The sequence below is a fragment of the Electrophorus electricus genome, chromosome 7 (assembly GCF_013358815.1).
Source record: "Electrophorus electricus isolate fEleEle1 chromosome 7, fEleEle1.pri, whole genome shotgun sequence".
Lineage (NCBI taxonomy): Eukaryota > Metazoa > Chordata > Actinopteri > Gymnotiformes > Gymnotidae > Electrophorus > Electrophorus electricus.
Window position 1 is genome coordinate 7227054 of NC_049541.1, and position 19152 is coordinate 7246205.

The window sequence follows — 19152 nt, forward strand, 5'->3', positions numbered from 1 at the left end:
ATATATATATATATATATATATATATATATATATATATATATATATATATATATATATATATATCCCTGCAAGTGCTTAACGTACATATAGTGCAGAGGGAGGAAATCCATTAGCGAATGAATAAATTAGTAGCAAGAAATACATATCCCCAAAATGGTACCTGTGAACACTTGTCTGCTCAGAATTAAATGGAGAAAGGTCATGCCTGCAGCATCAGGCTTGATGTTAAAGCTAGATACTGCATACTAGCATTTAGAAATGAGAGCCCAAATGATAATACTGCCGTTGTGTAGGAACAACAGAAACCTCTAATATTCTGTCTCACAACAGTGCAGAATATTTGAATATATAATGTATCCCAAAACCAGATTTACATTTTCCACTAAAATATGAGTTTTTCATCATATCTCTTTTGGTATGTTATGGGGAAGGATATTGAATAGATCATAAGACCTGAAGAGGTGTGTAATTCCATAGCAGTTAAGGCCACACCCCCTGCTGTCCATACAGCTCTGCCTCACAGTACTACTCACTACTTTCACAATATCTAGTAATCAGTGTGCACTGTACAGTCTATTCTGTGTGAGTCTCTACTTAGGCTATGCCATCTCATGCAGCCTGATTCTCTAGTAAGGCTGTGCTGTCTCACGTGGGCTGAGACGCTAGTTGTGCTACGCCGAATCTCAAATTTGGTTATGATGTCTCATGCAGGATGAGTATCTAGTTGGGCTAAGCCAACTCATGTGGGATGAGTCCCTAGACATGTATCGGTAATATGATCCACTGTGTTCATGCGACCTTGTGTGTTCCTTGTGAGAATCACATGTGCGGGTCTTGTCCCATGAGCGCCCATTAAATTCAGTAAAACTCAAATGACAAGCAATGCAATCGCAAACCACAGAACCGCCAAGGTATCCGTGTGAACCAAAAAAAATAAAAGCCTGAACATTAAATTACCCTAATGAGATGCTACCCTTGAAGGCATGCAGTTTGCTTTATGAGAAACCTCATAATCAAAGAAAGAATTCTGTGAACTGACCTGTTCACACTTTGGGGAAAATATAATTTTATACACAATAAATATAATAAATAATGATAATATAATTTTAATTATATAATATATAATTGAGCTAGGAAAATTTTAATTGGACTTTAATTGAAATCCATTTTATTTGTCGTCATCTGAATGTGAAGGATGTCCAAATGCTGCATGTTTACACAGATGAGCTTCACAAAACATTCAGAATGTTAGATTAAAGATTACAGATTGGAGAGAGTGTTTAAAGTGCCACTTGTTCTACGATGACCTTTGTGCGATGGCTGTTTGGGATACCGGCCTCTTGTCATGGTTCCGGAACATCTCAACTCTTAGATGAGGCTAAGTATGTTTTAACGAGTACCACTTCCTTGTACCAGCATCAGCCTGAGCACTCTCTAGAGCAATGCATTTAGTAAACACAGACCAATGCACTAAGCAACATTTGAATATATTTGTGTCATTTACATCTCGGTCTGTTATTTAATTTCAGACAGCATTTCACACAAGAGGAGTCCAGAATATTTAAGGGCTTGAAATCTCTTTGAGGTCAAGCAGTTAAAGACCTCTGTAAGAGTTTTGCTCAGAATGTAAAGCAGGATTTACTGAGAAGAATGAACTTTTCTTTAATTAAACACCACTTGTACGCAGCAGTGGGAAACAGATACACTGGGCAGCATTAATGAGACTGAAACTAAAAGCCATAATTTATTGTTTTAGAACTCAGTGCTTCTGATTCGGTAATAGTTTTTTAAAAAAATATTTCCGTTAGCTAAATAATGATCAGTGCTGGCAATGAATGAGCACACGGACAAACTTTTTTTGTTGCCTCAAAGTCATTTGTCTAATTAGTCTGAAACCAGTTGTGCAAATTCCTTGATTTATTCACTGTAGACCTGCATGCATTAGTTTAAAAACATACCAGTCTCAAAACAAATAAACAACTCAGGCTACTACCACCTTAAAATAGAAACAATTATACATCATCTTTGTACGCTTCATTGATTTTCTTTTTCGTCTTTTATTCCAAATGACGTCTTTCAGCTGTATGCCACCGCCCACTTCAGCCATACTATGTCATCCTGAAGAAGCAGTGGTTTAAGTAAGAGGAGGATCAAGCATGGGCGAATATTTCTTTTTACTGTTAGCGAGGACAATAAACAGAAAAAATTCTCAAGCATTTCCTTAAGGAGACCCTAAAGATCCATTTTAAATGTGCTGTATTAAATGTATCTTGAGGAAACCCTTATTAGTACTGTGTATACTGGATAATTCATAGATATGTAACTTGTTTTAAATAATGATGTTTGAAATAATTATATTAATAACAATAATAATAGTCATTGCTGTGTTCCACATCAGTGTCTTATATATACAAAAATTCAGTAAGTTGTGATGATTTTGTCACAGAATGCTCCCCTTCTCACTGATCACATGGTACGGCCTGCCACGTGCAGTGGGAGTTCACTACTGACTGCTCATTGTGACTTGTGACTTATTTGTGACCATGCCCCCTTGTTAGTATACCTGCACCTTATTCTTTGTTTCATTTTTGTTTGTATTTAAATCCCTGTATGTGTGTAATTCTTTGTCGGTCATTATTTGTGTTATTCGTGTTCAGGTTAGATGTTTCTCGTATTCACGCTGCTTGTTGTATGTGAGTGCCATTTTGTTTATCGTTCATGTCTACGTTGAGGGAGGTCTGTGCGTCCTGCTTCTTGTCCTGTGGCACTCGGGCTGTCAAAGATTTTTAATTGTGGATCTTCATACATGTACATGCATTAGGAGATGTGGCTGCCCTGTACCAATACGAAGGCACAAGATACAACCGTGAGCTAATGGAGCCAACAAACTGCATTTTGGTTACAACTGTACATGTGTTTTATTCTATTGAGTGCTAGGAGTAAAGAAAAATGTCTGACATCCTTTGTTTTAAATGAACCTTTCCAAGCTTTGTCCACAGACACTCGTACCAAGGAATAATGGGTAGTAGGGTGGTTACTACACCACTGTAAGGCAAATGAAGTGGGGGTGCCATCTTTCGAAACTTCAAAATAAGTTGTTTTGCGTTTATAATTGTTTTTTCAATGCATTTTATTATATTACTTTAAATGACAAAGTTATGATTACAATGATATATTGAGAGGGTCAGGACCTCCCTATCCACTGTTATGTAATTTCTGGCTATTGTGACGAAAGAGGATGGAAATCATTTTACCTGCTTTCTAAATATGCAGATTTGCTTCATTGCAAATTCATTACAGCTCTAGCTGTAACACCGTTATTTAACCAGATCCATCAATGACCTGGATGGCACACAGGTACCTGCCCCTGCATGGCCTTCATCAGCCCCTTAACCGCATATATTGTTTGTTGTAGAAGTACTGTGTCCTCAGCTAAATTACAGAGACAAGCTGTAGCACTATAGTAATATCTGAGAATAGAATTATTCCCAGATCTCCTCTCACTTGAATATTTACTTTCTGAAAATATTTGCCAGTTATTAGAAGACACAATTTAAGCTTTGCGCGTCTGTGTGTGTGTGTGTGGGGGGGGGTTCTTTGCCAGTATTCTGTGTAATTGGACATGTTAGTGGTACAGTATATTTACTGTATACAAAACTGTGTCATTACCACACAATGTTTCTGCAGAATTACATAGTCTAAACTAAACTAGCAAAGGTATGGGCTGAAAACTATTGGCAACCCCTGTTAATAAAACCTCTCCAAACAAAAACATAGAGAATAAAGTCTATAGTTTATTATAAACAGGTGTTCTAGAATCAGCTCAAGCACCAAGAACAAATGAAAAAATCTCAACATTTATTTACCCATGTATAAAAATAATACTATTTTTACACAATACAGCGCTTTACTATACTACTTGCATTACAATATTCACAGCAGCCTTCAATGTCTCTCCAGATTCATGTCACACCCTTAAAAATGTCTAAACATTACAATCAGCTTTTGAACCCAACAATCGAGACTGCACTCTCGAGCAAAAGGGGACGATTTCTAACGCTCTCCCTGAAACATCACTGTGATGCTCATCAGAACTTTCATTTTCTCTGCTATCTCTTCCCACTTGCCTGCGGACAAAGGAAAGATAAACCAGATTGCTCGAGCCAGCCACCATATCTGGCACTAAATCTGACAGCAACCTGAAATCGTCTTCAAAATGCTCACCGATGCTCCACCCCCAGTAGAGTCAGACTCTGCCTTTTCATTGAGCTATCAGGGTCCTCTGGTCACGTGTCTCGCTAAGGGAACTTTAAAGTAAATATTTTTGCCTGATTTCATGTGGCAGCTTCACCATGTCTTGCCTCCCCATCAAATAAAGTCATCAAGCACCCACTGCGCTCAGAGAATGGCTTCTCTCACAAAAGCTTTTGGCTCATGAAATTGATTTCTTCAAGGGTGATTCATTCATCACATGAAGACAATGTTTGCTAGGGATGACAAGGACCTTTCTCTTTCAGCTCAGCAATAAAAGTATCTCCTTCTTTTGCACCGACTGACATTTTTTCTACAGACGTCATTATAAAAACACAATCTGCAAAAAGGAGTATGTCTGCTTTATTTCCATGGCCTTCGTGCCAGGAACAGCATCAAGGTTACATTTTTGAAAGGTTCACCCTTGTTTAGGTTTTTATGGACTTCATGGACATAATGTATAGGATTGTCATAATCTCAGGTACTACACACTAGATTTTTTTTTAAACTGTTCTCAAAGGGCTGTGAAGACCAGTAAAACATGCAGAAAAAAACCTTGCCATTGTAAGTCTTTCATCTCTCGATTTTGAAGGAAATAACCAGTAGATCATAATATTTTGTAGCTTGAATAACATGAGCTGTGTTTGCACAATACAAGGCATCCTATATGGCGAGACTAAACCTCTTGTAGAATTGGTTCTGACAGACTATAATAATAATAATAATAATAATAATAATACTAAGAGAGAAGCAGGGAGGGTGTGGCCAAAATTCTCATGATGCTGTGTGCCTCCGTACAGCCTGTACTTTAGTTAACTTTAATGTGGAGATCGGTTTAATTGCTGTTGTTTTATTAGCTAATTGTGGAGTATGTGTTTACTTGGTCTAGGTTGTCTTATTTAGTAGCCCAAACTTTGCTTTGCTTTGATTGAAAAATGGCTTTTTATGAGCATTCCTCTCTGCTGACACGATGGTATTTTTACTTATCTAGCACCTATCTTGGACTCAAGTGAACACATATTACACGTTGGTCATGGCTGCATTACTGCCTGTTAATCAGAAACTGTAAACAGGCCTGAGGACACTACTGCCATTTCCACTGTGGCAGGTTCTGGGCAAGGGCCCGTATGTAACGTTTCCTGATAGGCCGTTCACTCAACTTCCATTTACAGGAAGTGCTGGCATACCTGCCCCTTCACAACTCCTAGACAACAGCAGTGTGAAAGTCTATCTAGAAACATCCATCTAGAGGAAGTGACAAAAATCAATAATGACACCGCTTATCACCACCCCCTTCAACCCCCCCCGGGTACACATACACACACACTAACCCCCATTAATAATTTATTATTGGCCCTGGGTGGGTTCTAATTGATTATTGGGAAATAACCTCTCGCAATACATATTTTGTAGGAAGGCTGAGAGAAGGAGAAGTTCATGTTCGTTAGCATGGTGGCAGTCATCCTATCGACGGGAGCCTCCAGAAACTCCTTGAGGTGATAAAGATGGATGGATGGTATTTTATAAGGGAGGGCATTTGATTTTGAGTTACGGGTGATTAAACTAATGGAGTGCCGCCTCCTTTGAGGGAGGATTAGGTGCGAGTTCAAAGGTTACACCTCATGTGCAACATTCACTTGGTGCATTGTCAATAATGTGCCCACACTACTTACACATGCACAGAACATAGCCATAAAATGGCAAGGTTGCACATTTCTAGCATGTGGTATGTGGTACTAGTTTCAGCTAGCCCCTGTCCATTATGTCTGAGGTGTACCCAAAGACAACCCCTTGAGTGAAGTGCACGCCCATCAACAGAGCCAGTTTCACCAGTGCAAGCAGGATGTTGCACAAGTTATATCCTGGCAGACTGAAAATTTTGCTTGTTTATTAAAAATTGCAAAAGAATATTAATCATATAATAAATTCAAAGCACAGCAATACTGCTTCAACTGAAGGGCTTACTGTCTTCATTTCAAGTGGTCTTCCTTGCGTCTCTGCTATACTGGACAAAGGAGGTAGTGCTGAAAAGAACATTACACACATATTAGAACAATGAGCCCCAAGCCTGCTTTGCAAATAAAATCTCCCCAAAGGCAATTTTCTAATTAAGCTTGCAGCAATAGGGAAAGAATGAATTAGAGGTAAAGGGCTAGGACAAACTTGAACTCAGATTTGCATATGCCCATTACCATGGTTAGTAACTGAATTCAATTGAAAGATGTCATGTTTCATTAATTAATTTCAATGCACAGAATAGCAACACAGTTGTGAGGTGAATGACAGGAAATGAGAGAACAGTTCTTAGGGACAAGAGAAGAATGGAGCTTCAAGTGAAACATTAACTTTAAAGAAAATGCTTCAGAATAGGCTAATTATGTGCACTCAAGTATTACCTCGTACACTGAATAGCATTTTGTAATTAAACAAATTACAATTTGTATGCCTAACACACAATTCTCCTGATATGTGATGTTCAAGAAGACCAGCTCTGACATTAATATTCATTTTGCATTTTATGCCATGTGGTACCTTTAAAATGCAAGTCTTGTCAATTATTTCTATGTTCGACTGTTTAGAACCACGGGAGCATGTGCAGTAGAAAGCAACTTTTTCTCTAGTGTATAAACACCCACATTCAGAATGAAGTAGGATGGATTGGGGTCGGGCGACTGGAGCATTTGAAAAGGAGAGGCCATAGCAATGGAGGTGTACTGCTGGAGGTTCTTTCGAGTCAGGTTAGCCATCTTCCAGGGTTTCGCCAGAGCCCAGGTCCTGACCTGGACTCCTGTGGGCAGGCTGTTTTTGAGTGGCAGGCTACTTTCAAGCAAGCTGCAGCTACAGCCTATCTATAAGGCAGAACATCCAGCAACACTGCTGGGCCTGATAAACGCCTAGCAGCCGAACACCCACAACCATGCCTCTACCAAGTCATTGTTAATGCCGAGCTCAGAATGTGCCCCCCACCTAAATAATATCCAGTCAGCTCTGGTCCTGTGGTCTGAAACTCAACTGTACAGGGAGAGGGTGGTTCATCAAGTGTATAGTCCAACACACTGTAATTTTACACCCATAAAATGACTCCATAAGAATGGTGCACCCAATAAAGTAGCCAGTGAGAGCAAGTGCAGCTAGTTGTTTGTAATAAAGTGACTGGTCAGCATATTTAATCATGGATTTTTAAGTTAGCATGTTACTTCTGTCTTATAAAGTACAGTATAGCAATGATCTTTCTACTACAATTATTTTGGGAAAATAACCTGCTCACAGACGCTATCTTGTGAGCAACTACATTAGAACACAATACAACAGACTTCATGAATTTACATTTTCTTTTGTTTGCAATGTCTCACACACACACACACACACACACACACACACACACACACACAGCATTGGTGCCTTCAAGTCCAGGATGAGCCACAAGTCAAAAAGCAGCCGACCGCTGTGCCTCTAATGAACTGGGGTGCATGTGGGGGACTCAAGGGGATCCGTCTCAAAGAATAGAAGCACACACATGCAGGTTGGGTGACGCATTGCGCATGCACCCGTCTGCGTCCGGCGATGGGTCCCGCACAGAGGGCATCTCGAGCGCCTGCTGCTGCTTGCCTCCTCGCACGAGTGCAGAAGGGAATGACACAGAGGGGCGGATCACAGATGCAGACGCTCCCTGCCCCTTGGTGCTGTTTGCTTCCTTGTCCTTCGAAACGGCAGCTTAAGAACACCAAACCAAGCCCCTCCCACCCAAGCAGAAACAGGACCATATCAGGCCTGTACATCGCTGCGAGAGCCCATTGTTATTTATCACTGTGCGAGATGGGCATGCAGCTGCATGCCTCCCTTAGCTTTTCTGTTTTAATCAGCCTGCCTCCTTTCTTCAGACAGCAGAGCGAGCTTGGGGGAGAGCCCACATGATCCCCGTCTGACGGGTACAAGGCCAGAAACACAGCAGGCATCCTGTCAGGGGACATGAGGGGTTGGCAGAAATCCTTCCCCTGCTTTCTTGCGAGGACGCCATTAGCTGTGTTCCTGGGGCCCAGGCAGAGGACTGCCACTCATTCCACTCTGGCTTCTGGCTTCAGACCTGAGCCTCTGCATTACTAAATGCACCCAGTGATGGTGAGCGTCAAGTCAGGTCACTAACTGTGAGACACAAATGACATCGGGCGTCAAGGTTACTGAGATATTCCATTTAGAATGAACAACATTCAAATTTTTTGTGGCTTATTTATAACATCTGTGCATATATATGTTTAGTTTACTTGAAATAAATTGAACGCAGAGTCAGCCCTGAAATAACCTTAGGAGTCGCGGTGCTTATCCATTTAATGGTGAAGATGTTCACCATTTGCACTCAGTGTGTGAAGCACTATAGGACTCCATCACTTAGTTCAGTTTTCATTTCATTTCACCCAGCTCACATGAATCCCTCTTAAGATTTCTGATGCACTTTCAAATTAAACAATAACAAAACAAATGCGCTCATAATTAACTACTTGAATAAGCAGGAAGAGCATTCGGGCATTGTGTGATGCAAGCTATTTGTTTTTTAATTAGGACAACTCAGAAGTGTGCGTGTTGCTTTTGTTGTGACGCTCAAGGGGGATTTTCTGTTACGGTAAATTCACAAGTCGGACTCAGCAACAGCAGGGTACCTTTCAGTCAGAGAAAATGTTGCCATTATGAGTGGAAAGTAAACGTGCTCGAGAACTCATCACCCAATGGATCCAGTAAAGATCCAGTAAAGTGGGCAGAGAGCTGGTAATGATGACCGTGAGGACTCTCAGTATTCCTAGCCTGTGGGAATGTGGTGAGCGCGAAGCCATCAGTACTCTCACCCACAGTTAGTACTTCTGTACTTTAGTAGGGTCTTTAAAAATTCATATGCTGCAATGGTTGGGCCATCAATACCATTTTGTGGGCACTTTTTGAAGTGCTTGCTCAATTTCATAGAGGTTGATTTTTTTTTATTTTCATTTTTTGGGGGGGTGAAGGTAGCTCAAGTGCAGGTTTTACTGTCACAAGAAAGAAATACGGCAAGACAAATGAAATATCAACACAAATCGTTTGTACCTTAAATGTGAAAACTGATTATCTAGATGTCAACAACTCAAACTCAGCTGTCAAACTGAGAAAAAACTTTAACTTATAGATTACTTTGGCAATTTTCCAAGCTTTACTCAGCTGAGCAGACACTTTCCAGCCGAACCAAAAATTGCACTGGACAGGAAATGCTTTTCACACAAAAGGTTTCTTAAAAGTTTACCATTGATTGCATTTCCTATAAAGTCAGAAACATACCTCTCATTACAAAAGGCTTTCAAATGTCTCTTCAAATCCAAACCCTGGTTAACCTCTCTAAAGACCAGTAGAAGGGACATCTGAAATTCTGTGAAAATGTAGTGGTTTTTTTTTGGACATTGTCAGGCAGCGCAAACCTGTCTGTGTAACGAATGCCCGAGTGCCAAAGGGCGTGGAGCAGGACGCACAGACTCTCTCTCGAGTGAAACATTTAATGATACAAAAACATAAAGACGATGGTGGCACTCACAAATAACATTAACGATGAATACAGACACATTTAACACAGGCTAGACAAACATGATTACTGATATTACATTCAGATGCTAACAAACAAACAATGACTAACCGTTAGGCATGCACTGACGAGGGTTTAAATAGACAGACACACACTAACACTTAACCCCGTACAGGTGCGTGCCTTCACAGGGGTGTGGCTACAAACATGAGTGAACCCCCCTGCACACAGCAGGCCGTACCACGTGACCCATGGGGGCGGGGGCGGGGGCGGGGGCGGGGGCGGGGGGGCGTGACAGTCTGCATGTTCGCTTGGCAGACGCCCTTATCCAAGCGACTTACATATTTACCCGTAAGGCAATATGTATGCTCCTTGGGAATCGAACTCTGGTGGCGATAGCAACTTGCTCCACCTGCGCCACCAGGTGAGTTTGTAACTATGAGTGACACAGTGGGTTAAACCATTAATGTGCTTCCTCTCGTAATGTTTTTGCTTTTAGTGCGTCCTTACGGCCTGCACCTTTGGGATATCACCTAACTGAGAGATATTAATCCAGAGTACAGGCACAGACAGGAGTCCAAAAATATTTCCGACCTTAATCATGGAGGAAGATGGAGTTCCTATTTAGGACTGAATTATGACTCTGCCATCTGAGCTAGGAATGCCGTTCTCTACAGCTGCTAGTCATTCAATGAAGGATAGGCTCCCTTCATTTCACTAGTTAATTGTTTGACTATAAAAAGATAGCTCAAGTGTATATGAATAGAGCAAAGTTCACAAAACAGTCTCCCTGTGATGTAAAGAAACAACAAAGAACTGACGCCAGGAATAATTACAATCAATGAATGACATTAACTGAGAGAAACAATACCAAGGCGTGGAGAAAGGGAGCTTTAATAAGTCATCTGATTGATGTAAGGACACATTGGTAACAGAATTAGCTCCATCACAGTCATTCAAGACCTGTTTTGCAGAACAGATGTCTCTAATGAAATAAATCTTTCTTTTTGGTTTCATTTAAACTGGATCCAGTTGAACCTTATAGCTATATATTTGAGTCTTTCAGTCCAGCTGCTGCAGCACGCTTTTGAGCTGTGCACAATTACAGCTGTATACATGGCACTCACTGTATAGGCCGTAATTCTACTTCTGTTCCAAGAAAACACTTGTTAGGTTAAGCAGTATGAAACTAGGAGTTCATCTGTCTTGTTTTTCTGAAATGTCTTATAGCAGATTTTGCCATTGGGTTACTAATCTTGCACTGTTCACGTGTCTATGTATTATAACGGAACAGGTGCAGAATAGTGGGAAGCCCTCTGCTAAGAACACAAAAAGAGTCAGATGCCCTGTACTGATATGAGCTTAATGATGTGCCCTAGAACAGCCGTGCGAGCCATGAACTCGATTTACATTCTTTAAACAAACACACACAGCACATGCTGTGTTTTCACAGTACACACCTGAGGCCATATGGTTTGCGAACACATGACTCTGTGTGTGTGGGTGCGTATGCGTTTCTCAGATAAAGTCTTAAGGTGAGAACTGAAAACAGGAAAAGTGAGAAGCATTTTTCGAAGGTCAGAGGATATGCTGTCCGTTGTGACGGAGCTGCTTTGCAGGGCATACGTGCCTAAGCACCATTGAGCCACCTGTCAATAGTGGCACTCACCTCTGGGAGAGTTTTCACACTCAGCGAAGCAGAGTGCTTGGCTCGGCGTAGTCCTCACTCAATCACCTAGAGGTGGTGCGGCTTCTGAAGCACCAGGCTCTGTGAATGCCTTGCTGAGTCTCCAGGGTCCCTGTCGCGCATCTCTGGGCGGCTGATGGGCCTGCCAAACCTCTGACCTCAAGGTCAACAGAAAAAAGCTTTCGGTTGGCTCTTCTCATATTGACTGATAATGCCCTCCTCTCAAAAATAAATAAATAGACAGATGTCACCATACAGTTACCAAGCTACATATATTGAATGATACCACTCCGATACCATTCAGTACATATACTGAACGATAACACCCTTACAACACTGTAGATAAAATGAACATATCCTTTGCTTGGATGCAGGGTTAAAGTCTCAGAAGGCTTTCTTGTTTTTCTGCTTTATTCTGACAAGGTATTACAGGAAACTTTAACACTGATGGACTGCCTGAGCACCACTAACCCACATGCCTCTGCTGTCTGTGACAATCAATTTTTCAATCTTCCATTCGGTGTGCAGGAAAATAGCGGCAATGAATGCAGTGAGAAAAAGGCACTTGGGGAGGATAGACAAGGTGTGAAAGCACTATTGTGAAAGTGTACCTATCAGCTCCATCTGTATATGGTCATGAAGTGAAAACAGATAATATCACTAAAAATGAACTGGACAAACTCTTGTATACTTACTCAGCGTGCAGCTACTACATGTAAGTGTTGTGAAGCACTCTCAGTCCTGTTCCAGCTGGGGTTGACCTGTGTAAGAAGGTTCCATGTCCACTGGCCCTCAGACTGACAGGGTGTGAACGGCCGGCAGGGCCAGGTGATGCCGTGACCCTGTCATAGATTACACAGGTGATAGGGCAAAGATTAGGGCAAAGCATACAGCTTCAGCATTGGAGTGCATCATGCTTTTTTGTACCTAGTAGCACTGGAAAGGAAATAGAATATAACAATATGGAAAATATAAAGTCACACAAATAACTCTCTACATTTACATTTCGTAATTTAGTCACACACTCCTTTCCAAGGAGATTCAGCAATGTGCAAACAGTAGAAGGCAAAGTGATAAAGCGTACATAGAGAATCTGAAAGGATTGATAACCTCAAAGATGGTGTGATTTTTTTTATCCTAGTTTTTTTTTCTCCCTCTATTAAATAAACAGAGGAGGCTTTGTAAAGCAGCAGGCTGGTTCATGCTATTAGCATTTTATCAAACCATGGTGGCACTCCCAGTAGCACATAACACATATAGATGCAATATTCACTTAAGGGCCTATTCTGAGATAGCAAACATGCCACAGAAAAGTAATAATGTCTGTTCACAACTAATGAAAAGTAATATGTGGCAGACAATAGAAGTTACAAGGGGAGGTCTCATTATAGTGAGCCATTGTGCTGCTTAGCATAAGGACAAATTTGATGAAGCATATCCTCTAAATCTCATGACCATGACCCTGGAATCCTTCGGTTAGATTTTTAGGCAGGTAACCTGAAGAATGAGGCTGCATGTTTATATGTGCAAAAAAGAGTTTACTCATCTGCCTCAGATACACAGAGGAGGAATCATTTTTATGATATAACATAACAACATGCAGAATCACACATAATGTATGTTGCAGGCGTGGATGGAATGGATTCTGACTCAGTTTGGTAATACACTGCATATATATACCCATATTTCTTATATATGAATGGAATATTATCTATGCTCATCTTAGAGTGTGCTAAGCAAACAATTAATGTACTTCAAAGGGAAAGGAAAATTAACTTAGAGATAAGTGTAGCAATCAGCCAGAATAATTTAAATTTGAAATGATTAAATCCCTCCCACACATGCAAGTTTACAATGGGCTTATTGTGAAGCGTTGAGGTGGATGATTTTGTTGTTTTTTCATACTGTAGTCACAAATTTATATTTTACCCATATTACATATGTGCAGAGCAATTGCTTTTGCAGCTAGGGCCTTAAGTGGTCTCTCAGCAGCAAACATAATACCACCATTAGTGAGTTAGATATTCATCATGTTGATGAGTTATGCCAACATCAGCAATTATTATTATTATTGTTATTATTATTGTTATTATTATTACTGAAATAATATTCAGCATATGCATAAATTTATTGTGGTTACAGCTCTCTAATGAGTGTGTTCAGTGAATGAAGCTGTTCATTGACATTGTAGTATCAGGAAACCGTTGAATTTGCAATGTTAAGACTTGCGTATAAATAAAATACAAATATATAAATACACAAAAAATTGCAGTGCAAGAATCGCAGTATACAAGGTACAACAGGACATTTCGAACAGAGGTCCTTCTTCAACTGTGCAAGCAAAATGAAGCACGTTAGTGATGGGGCACTTGGGGCTGTGACCCCGAAGCTGGAGGAGTGGCTCCAACAGAGAATGATAAAATCAATCTCCATCCAACAGATATAAATTCCTCCACCTTCCAGTTTATTTTATTTTTTTGTGGGTTGGGGGGGAGGGGGGTGTTGGTCACTCCTATGCTGGAACAGAGATGCCATTGATTTATTGTGTAGTAAAGATATTGAGCAAGAACTTAGATTAAATGAACTCATTCTGAAAATATTCTGAACTCAATCTGAAATGCTCATACTCTGTCTATCTATCTATTTATCTATCTATCTATCTATACATACACACACACACACACACACACACACACACACACATATATATATATATATATATATATATATATATATATATATATATATATATATATATATATATATATAAACTTGATATTGTAACAAGTGGTTGCAATAAAATCCACCTTTAAATGGATTATACATCGTTGTTTGAAATGATCCCATTCTATTGTCTAAAGCATAATTGAGAAAGTCTATTCAGTGGGAAAAAGACTTTTCGGTGATCAGTAGGTGCAGACATTAATTCCGTACTTAATTAGGAGAGAAGTCACTGGAAGGGAAGGGTGATCAGTGCATGCGCGCATCACCATGTCGCTAATTTTATTTGAAGATATTAATCCTGGGTATTATGGTGATCCACAGATTGCTTTAATGGTCTTAGGAGCATTTTTCGATTACAGCCCTCACTCGTTAAAGAGGCTATAAAGTCTTCACTCAGCTTAGCCTAAGCAGCCCCGCTTGTTCTTTTGCTCAGGGTGCGAAGCGGGAGATTTAGGGGCTCGGCGGAGACATCTCACACGGTAGCTGCTGGACGCGTGTCTTGTTCGTTTACATTTTCAGAATCAGCTTATTTAACCATAATTCTTGCACAGCATCTGCATTACACATTGATTAATTGCGTCTCTGTTCTAGTACAGAAATGAGCACAAACATTTTTTAAAATATTCTGTACATTTTACTTATGGAAGATGAAAATGACCATTTGTCCTATATTGTAGTATTACTAAGACGTTATGCTGCTGAACACTTTGCCAGAAGATGCTGGGCTTAAAGCCAATTATTTTCATCAGCTGTGGTAGAGAAACGTGCACAAGAAAACATAATGAGGGCAAATACTATCATACTATCATAAATACCGCACATGTAACTGCAAAGAAAGGACACTGGCTTGTGCTTTTAAGTCTTAAAATAATACCACTCTGGTATATCCAGTATAATTCCTATTTTCTGTATTTCTCATCTAACATACAAAAACATACAGTTTCAACCAGAAACTAGTTAGCAGCAGTAATACTCAGGTAAGTCTGACATTAATTGAAGATCTGTAGTCCTGAGACTGAAATATTGATCCAAAGGTTAATATTAACTTGTTGTCCAGTTATATTGGAAATGTGCCATTTCCCCTACGGCACACACAGGGAAGGAGACAGGATCTGACCGCACAGTGCGGTGGAGGGTTAAAGCCTTGCTCAGTTACAGGGGAAGGACACAGTAGTGGAGAACACTCCCTGTGGGGTGGTGTGGTTTATATCTTCCGCCTTCTTGCCCCTTTTACAAATTCCTAAGTGCCTTCTGCCACCTCTGCTGTAGGAGTGGTATTCATGCTAATTGTAGGCATTATAAAATATATTCCATGTTTCCCTGTGACCTTCTCAGTAGAGAAGCTGTATTCAGCCTGAATTCCCAAGCACTCTGACTTGTATGAGTAAAATAAGCAAAAATAAGCAAGCAAAGAAATAAACATATTTAAACAGATGCAGGTGATGTAGTTAAGAAGCGTGCACACAATCATGACTCGCCGCCGGGGCAAATGCCTATAACTACTGGCCATAGAGCCGTTCACATGGAAGCCTCTCACGAGTCCATCGCAGCAAATTATGAGGTATCCAGCATCCAGCCCGACTGGATTTAAAGAAGGTTTGAGACTATCAACCCCACAGCAACCCCAACTCCTTACAAAGGTCCACTAGTGTCCGTAATCCTGCGTTTGCTGGGGGAAACCCCACATATCTGTCCTTCATTACCTGGCACTGAGATCTGTTCTCGCTTTAACTTGGGTCAGCTCACTTTTTGGAGTTATAAGGCAAGTGAAAAAAGAAATCCCATGGAATATTTTCTGAGGCATGGAGTAAACGAAGTAAATACCTTCATTATTTAATGTGAAAGGCCGTGGACCACAGCAACAGTATGAATGTGAAAGCAACCAAGTGCATAATTCTTTTTTCCTAAAATTGGTGCAGCCAATGCAGCTGAGGTTCCGCAAGAAAATGAACTAATAAACTGGTAACACACGCACATGCACACACACACACGCGCATATGCGCACACACATACACACACACACACGCGCGCGTATGCACATGCACGTGCCACGTGCACACACGCACACACACACACACACACACACGCACACGCACACACACACACACACGCACACACACACACACACGCACACACACACACACACACACACACACACACGCACACACACACACACACACACACACACACACGCACACACACACACACACACGCACACACACACACACACGCACACACACACACACACGCACACAGACACACACACGCACACACACACACACACGCACACACACACACACGCACACACACACACGCACACACACACGCACACACACACGCACACGCACACACACACACACGCACACGCACACGCACACACACGCACACGCACACACACACACACACGCACACGCACACACACACACACGCACACGCACACACACACACACACGCACACGCACACACACACGCACACGCACACACACACGCACACACACACACACACGCACACGCACACACACACACGCGCATATGCGCACACACGTGCACACACATACACACACACACGCGCGCGTATGCACATGCACGTGCCACGTGCACACACGCACACACACACACACACACGCACACACGCACACACACGCACACACACACACACACACGCACACACACACACACACATCCTGTGGTTTGGACGTGCCTAAGGTCCTCATTAATAACTATAATAACAGATGAAAAAAACCTGTGTATTACTTTCCTAAAGGAAAAAAGTGGCTAAATTTGCTTTACGTGTGGCATTTCCATAGTCCACCCTGTGATTAGACAGTCCATCAACCTAAGTGCTCACAAACAAAGGCTCTTATCTGTCTTTAGATCACGCTTATGGTTATTGCCTTTACAGAGCAGCATATCAAAGCAACGCTTTCACTGAAAACACTACATAAGGATGGCAAACCAAACTGCTGCAACATAGAGACCCAGCAATTCAATATGGCTAGCCGGTGGTGAATATTGACAGAGGTTGTTCTTAATTGCCAATTAAGAGACTACTGTAATTCAGTTTTAGAATGGAGATTAAATTTATTTATTTTTTTACCATAATATACTATACTCCATCAAACATTATGAGGAAAATTCAATCAAGAGATAAAATCATCTTTGAGCTTTTCTGTTATATAGGAGAGACAAAAGAACAATTTTTGTCAACACTGTATAAATTCCCAAGGGTTTTTTATGTTTGTTTCACAAATTCTTCTAGAATGACATTATGTGATGAACATGCCATGTCTTACTGCAGAGTAAGATAACAGAAAAGCATAAAGTGCTCTTAACTGGAGAGTTTAATACTTAGGTTGACAGTTCTTCTCATCTGCATGTATCTTGAGTGTATTTAAGTTGGGAATTTCAGATTTTACTCAGAATGTCCCTGAGTGTATTGAAAGCACATAATCCCGACCGCTTTTTTCATGATGTTAAAAAAAAAGGAAGAAAACTCCAAAGAGCTCTGGTCTAACTGCTTCAACATAGATTTAGATCACAGCTTTATAGGCAATAAAAAAAATGAATAATCACAGACACCAACTGTACTATTGACACCATGAAGACCATAAAGACCATACAAGGACATGTGCTCCAGGTCCAGGACTTCTGTCAGTGGAGTCCTAGGGCGATGCTGGTGTCAGCTGCCCGTCACGGGCCAGGCGTGTGCTCTAGGAGCTTTCACTCTGCAGTATAAGGACTCATTGGGTTTCATCAGATCATACTGGGCTTGTGATTCTTCCGAAACAAGCCATAATCTCTTTAACATTCAGGAAGGGAGCCGGCCCGGCTATCGCCATCCGGCAGACTCGTGCCGTAAGAGGGCAGAGGGTTTAATCTCGTTAGAGGCTGGCATGGATGGGGTGAGTTGCCTGCTTTTCTCTGAGGCTTGGAGAAGTCCTCGGAGACCGCAGGGAGACCTGGGAGTCCTGCGCGACCCCATGTGGGGCATCCTGAGATCCGGCTGTGGTCCCAGGCTTCCTCAATAGGCTGCGGACCGAGACGGATTTGTGGGAGGCGGGAAAGGGACAGGGTCGTCGGGCGAAACAGGGGAATAGGGGTGATGGAAAGTTTCTTAGCCAGCGGATGCAACTCTTTTGCAGACATTAATTTTTAAAGTTTGGGAAGACATTATTCCTGAGTATCGTAGCAGAGGAGAGATCATGATATTTACAGAGTAGAGTTTTAAAAGGGTTCATTGGTGTTTTGGGGGACAAAATGACACCGTATTTCTATTTTTTGGGGTTGTCCTGGAATAGCAGGTTTTATTGAATCTGTAGGAGGAGAAGTTGGGCGATTTGCAAGAACCGTATTTTACAGATACTATAAACAGTGTTATTCTACATGTCAGATATCCTTAACCCACTCAGCAGATTTACCTTGCCCCAAAAATATGGCATAAAGTAAAGAAATAAATTTTATGAACTGAAAAGAGGTTCTTTGAGGTTTCTTTTGATCTCGTTAATCATAAACTGAGAACTCAGCTAAATACATCTTACGCAAAATATAACACTACTAAAATCTCAGCAAAAGATTGCTGCAGATTTTTGTCTGCGTTTTCCTCCTTTACTCCTGCAGTTTTTCATCAAAGTTGGGTGACCGGCATACAATGAATTTGTAAATGCCAGCATGGTCTTAACTCCTCTCAAGTCTGCATGAGGGATCTGTTTTGATGGAAACCCCCATAAGAAATTAATGAAGCAAGATCTGAGAGTGCCTGCAGCAGGTCAGGCTTATGAAGGTGAGATGATTTAAGAGAACTCCATTTCCAATAAGCAATGAACAGTGCTCTTCCTTTTTTTACTGAAGGGAACAGGTCTGCAGCAAGCACTAGGCACATACCAGCAGAGAAAAAAAGACAAAGCATTTCTTGCTTCCAGGTTTGACTCCAGACCAGAATGGATTAGCATT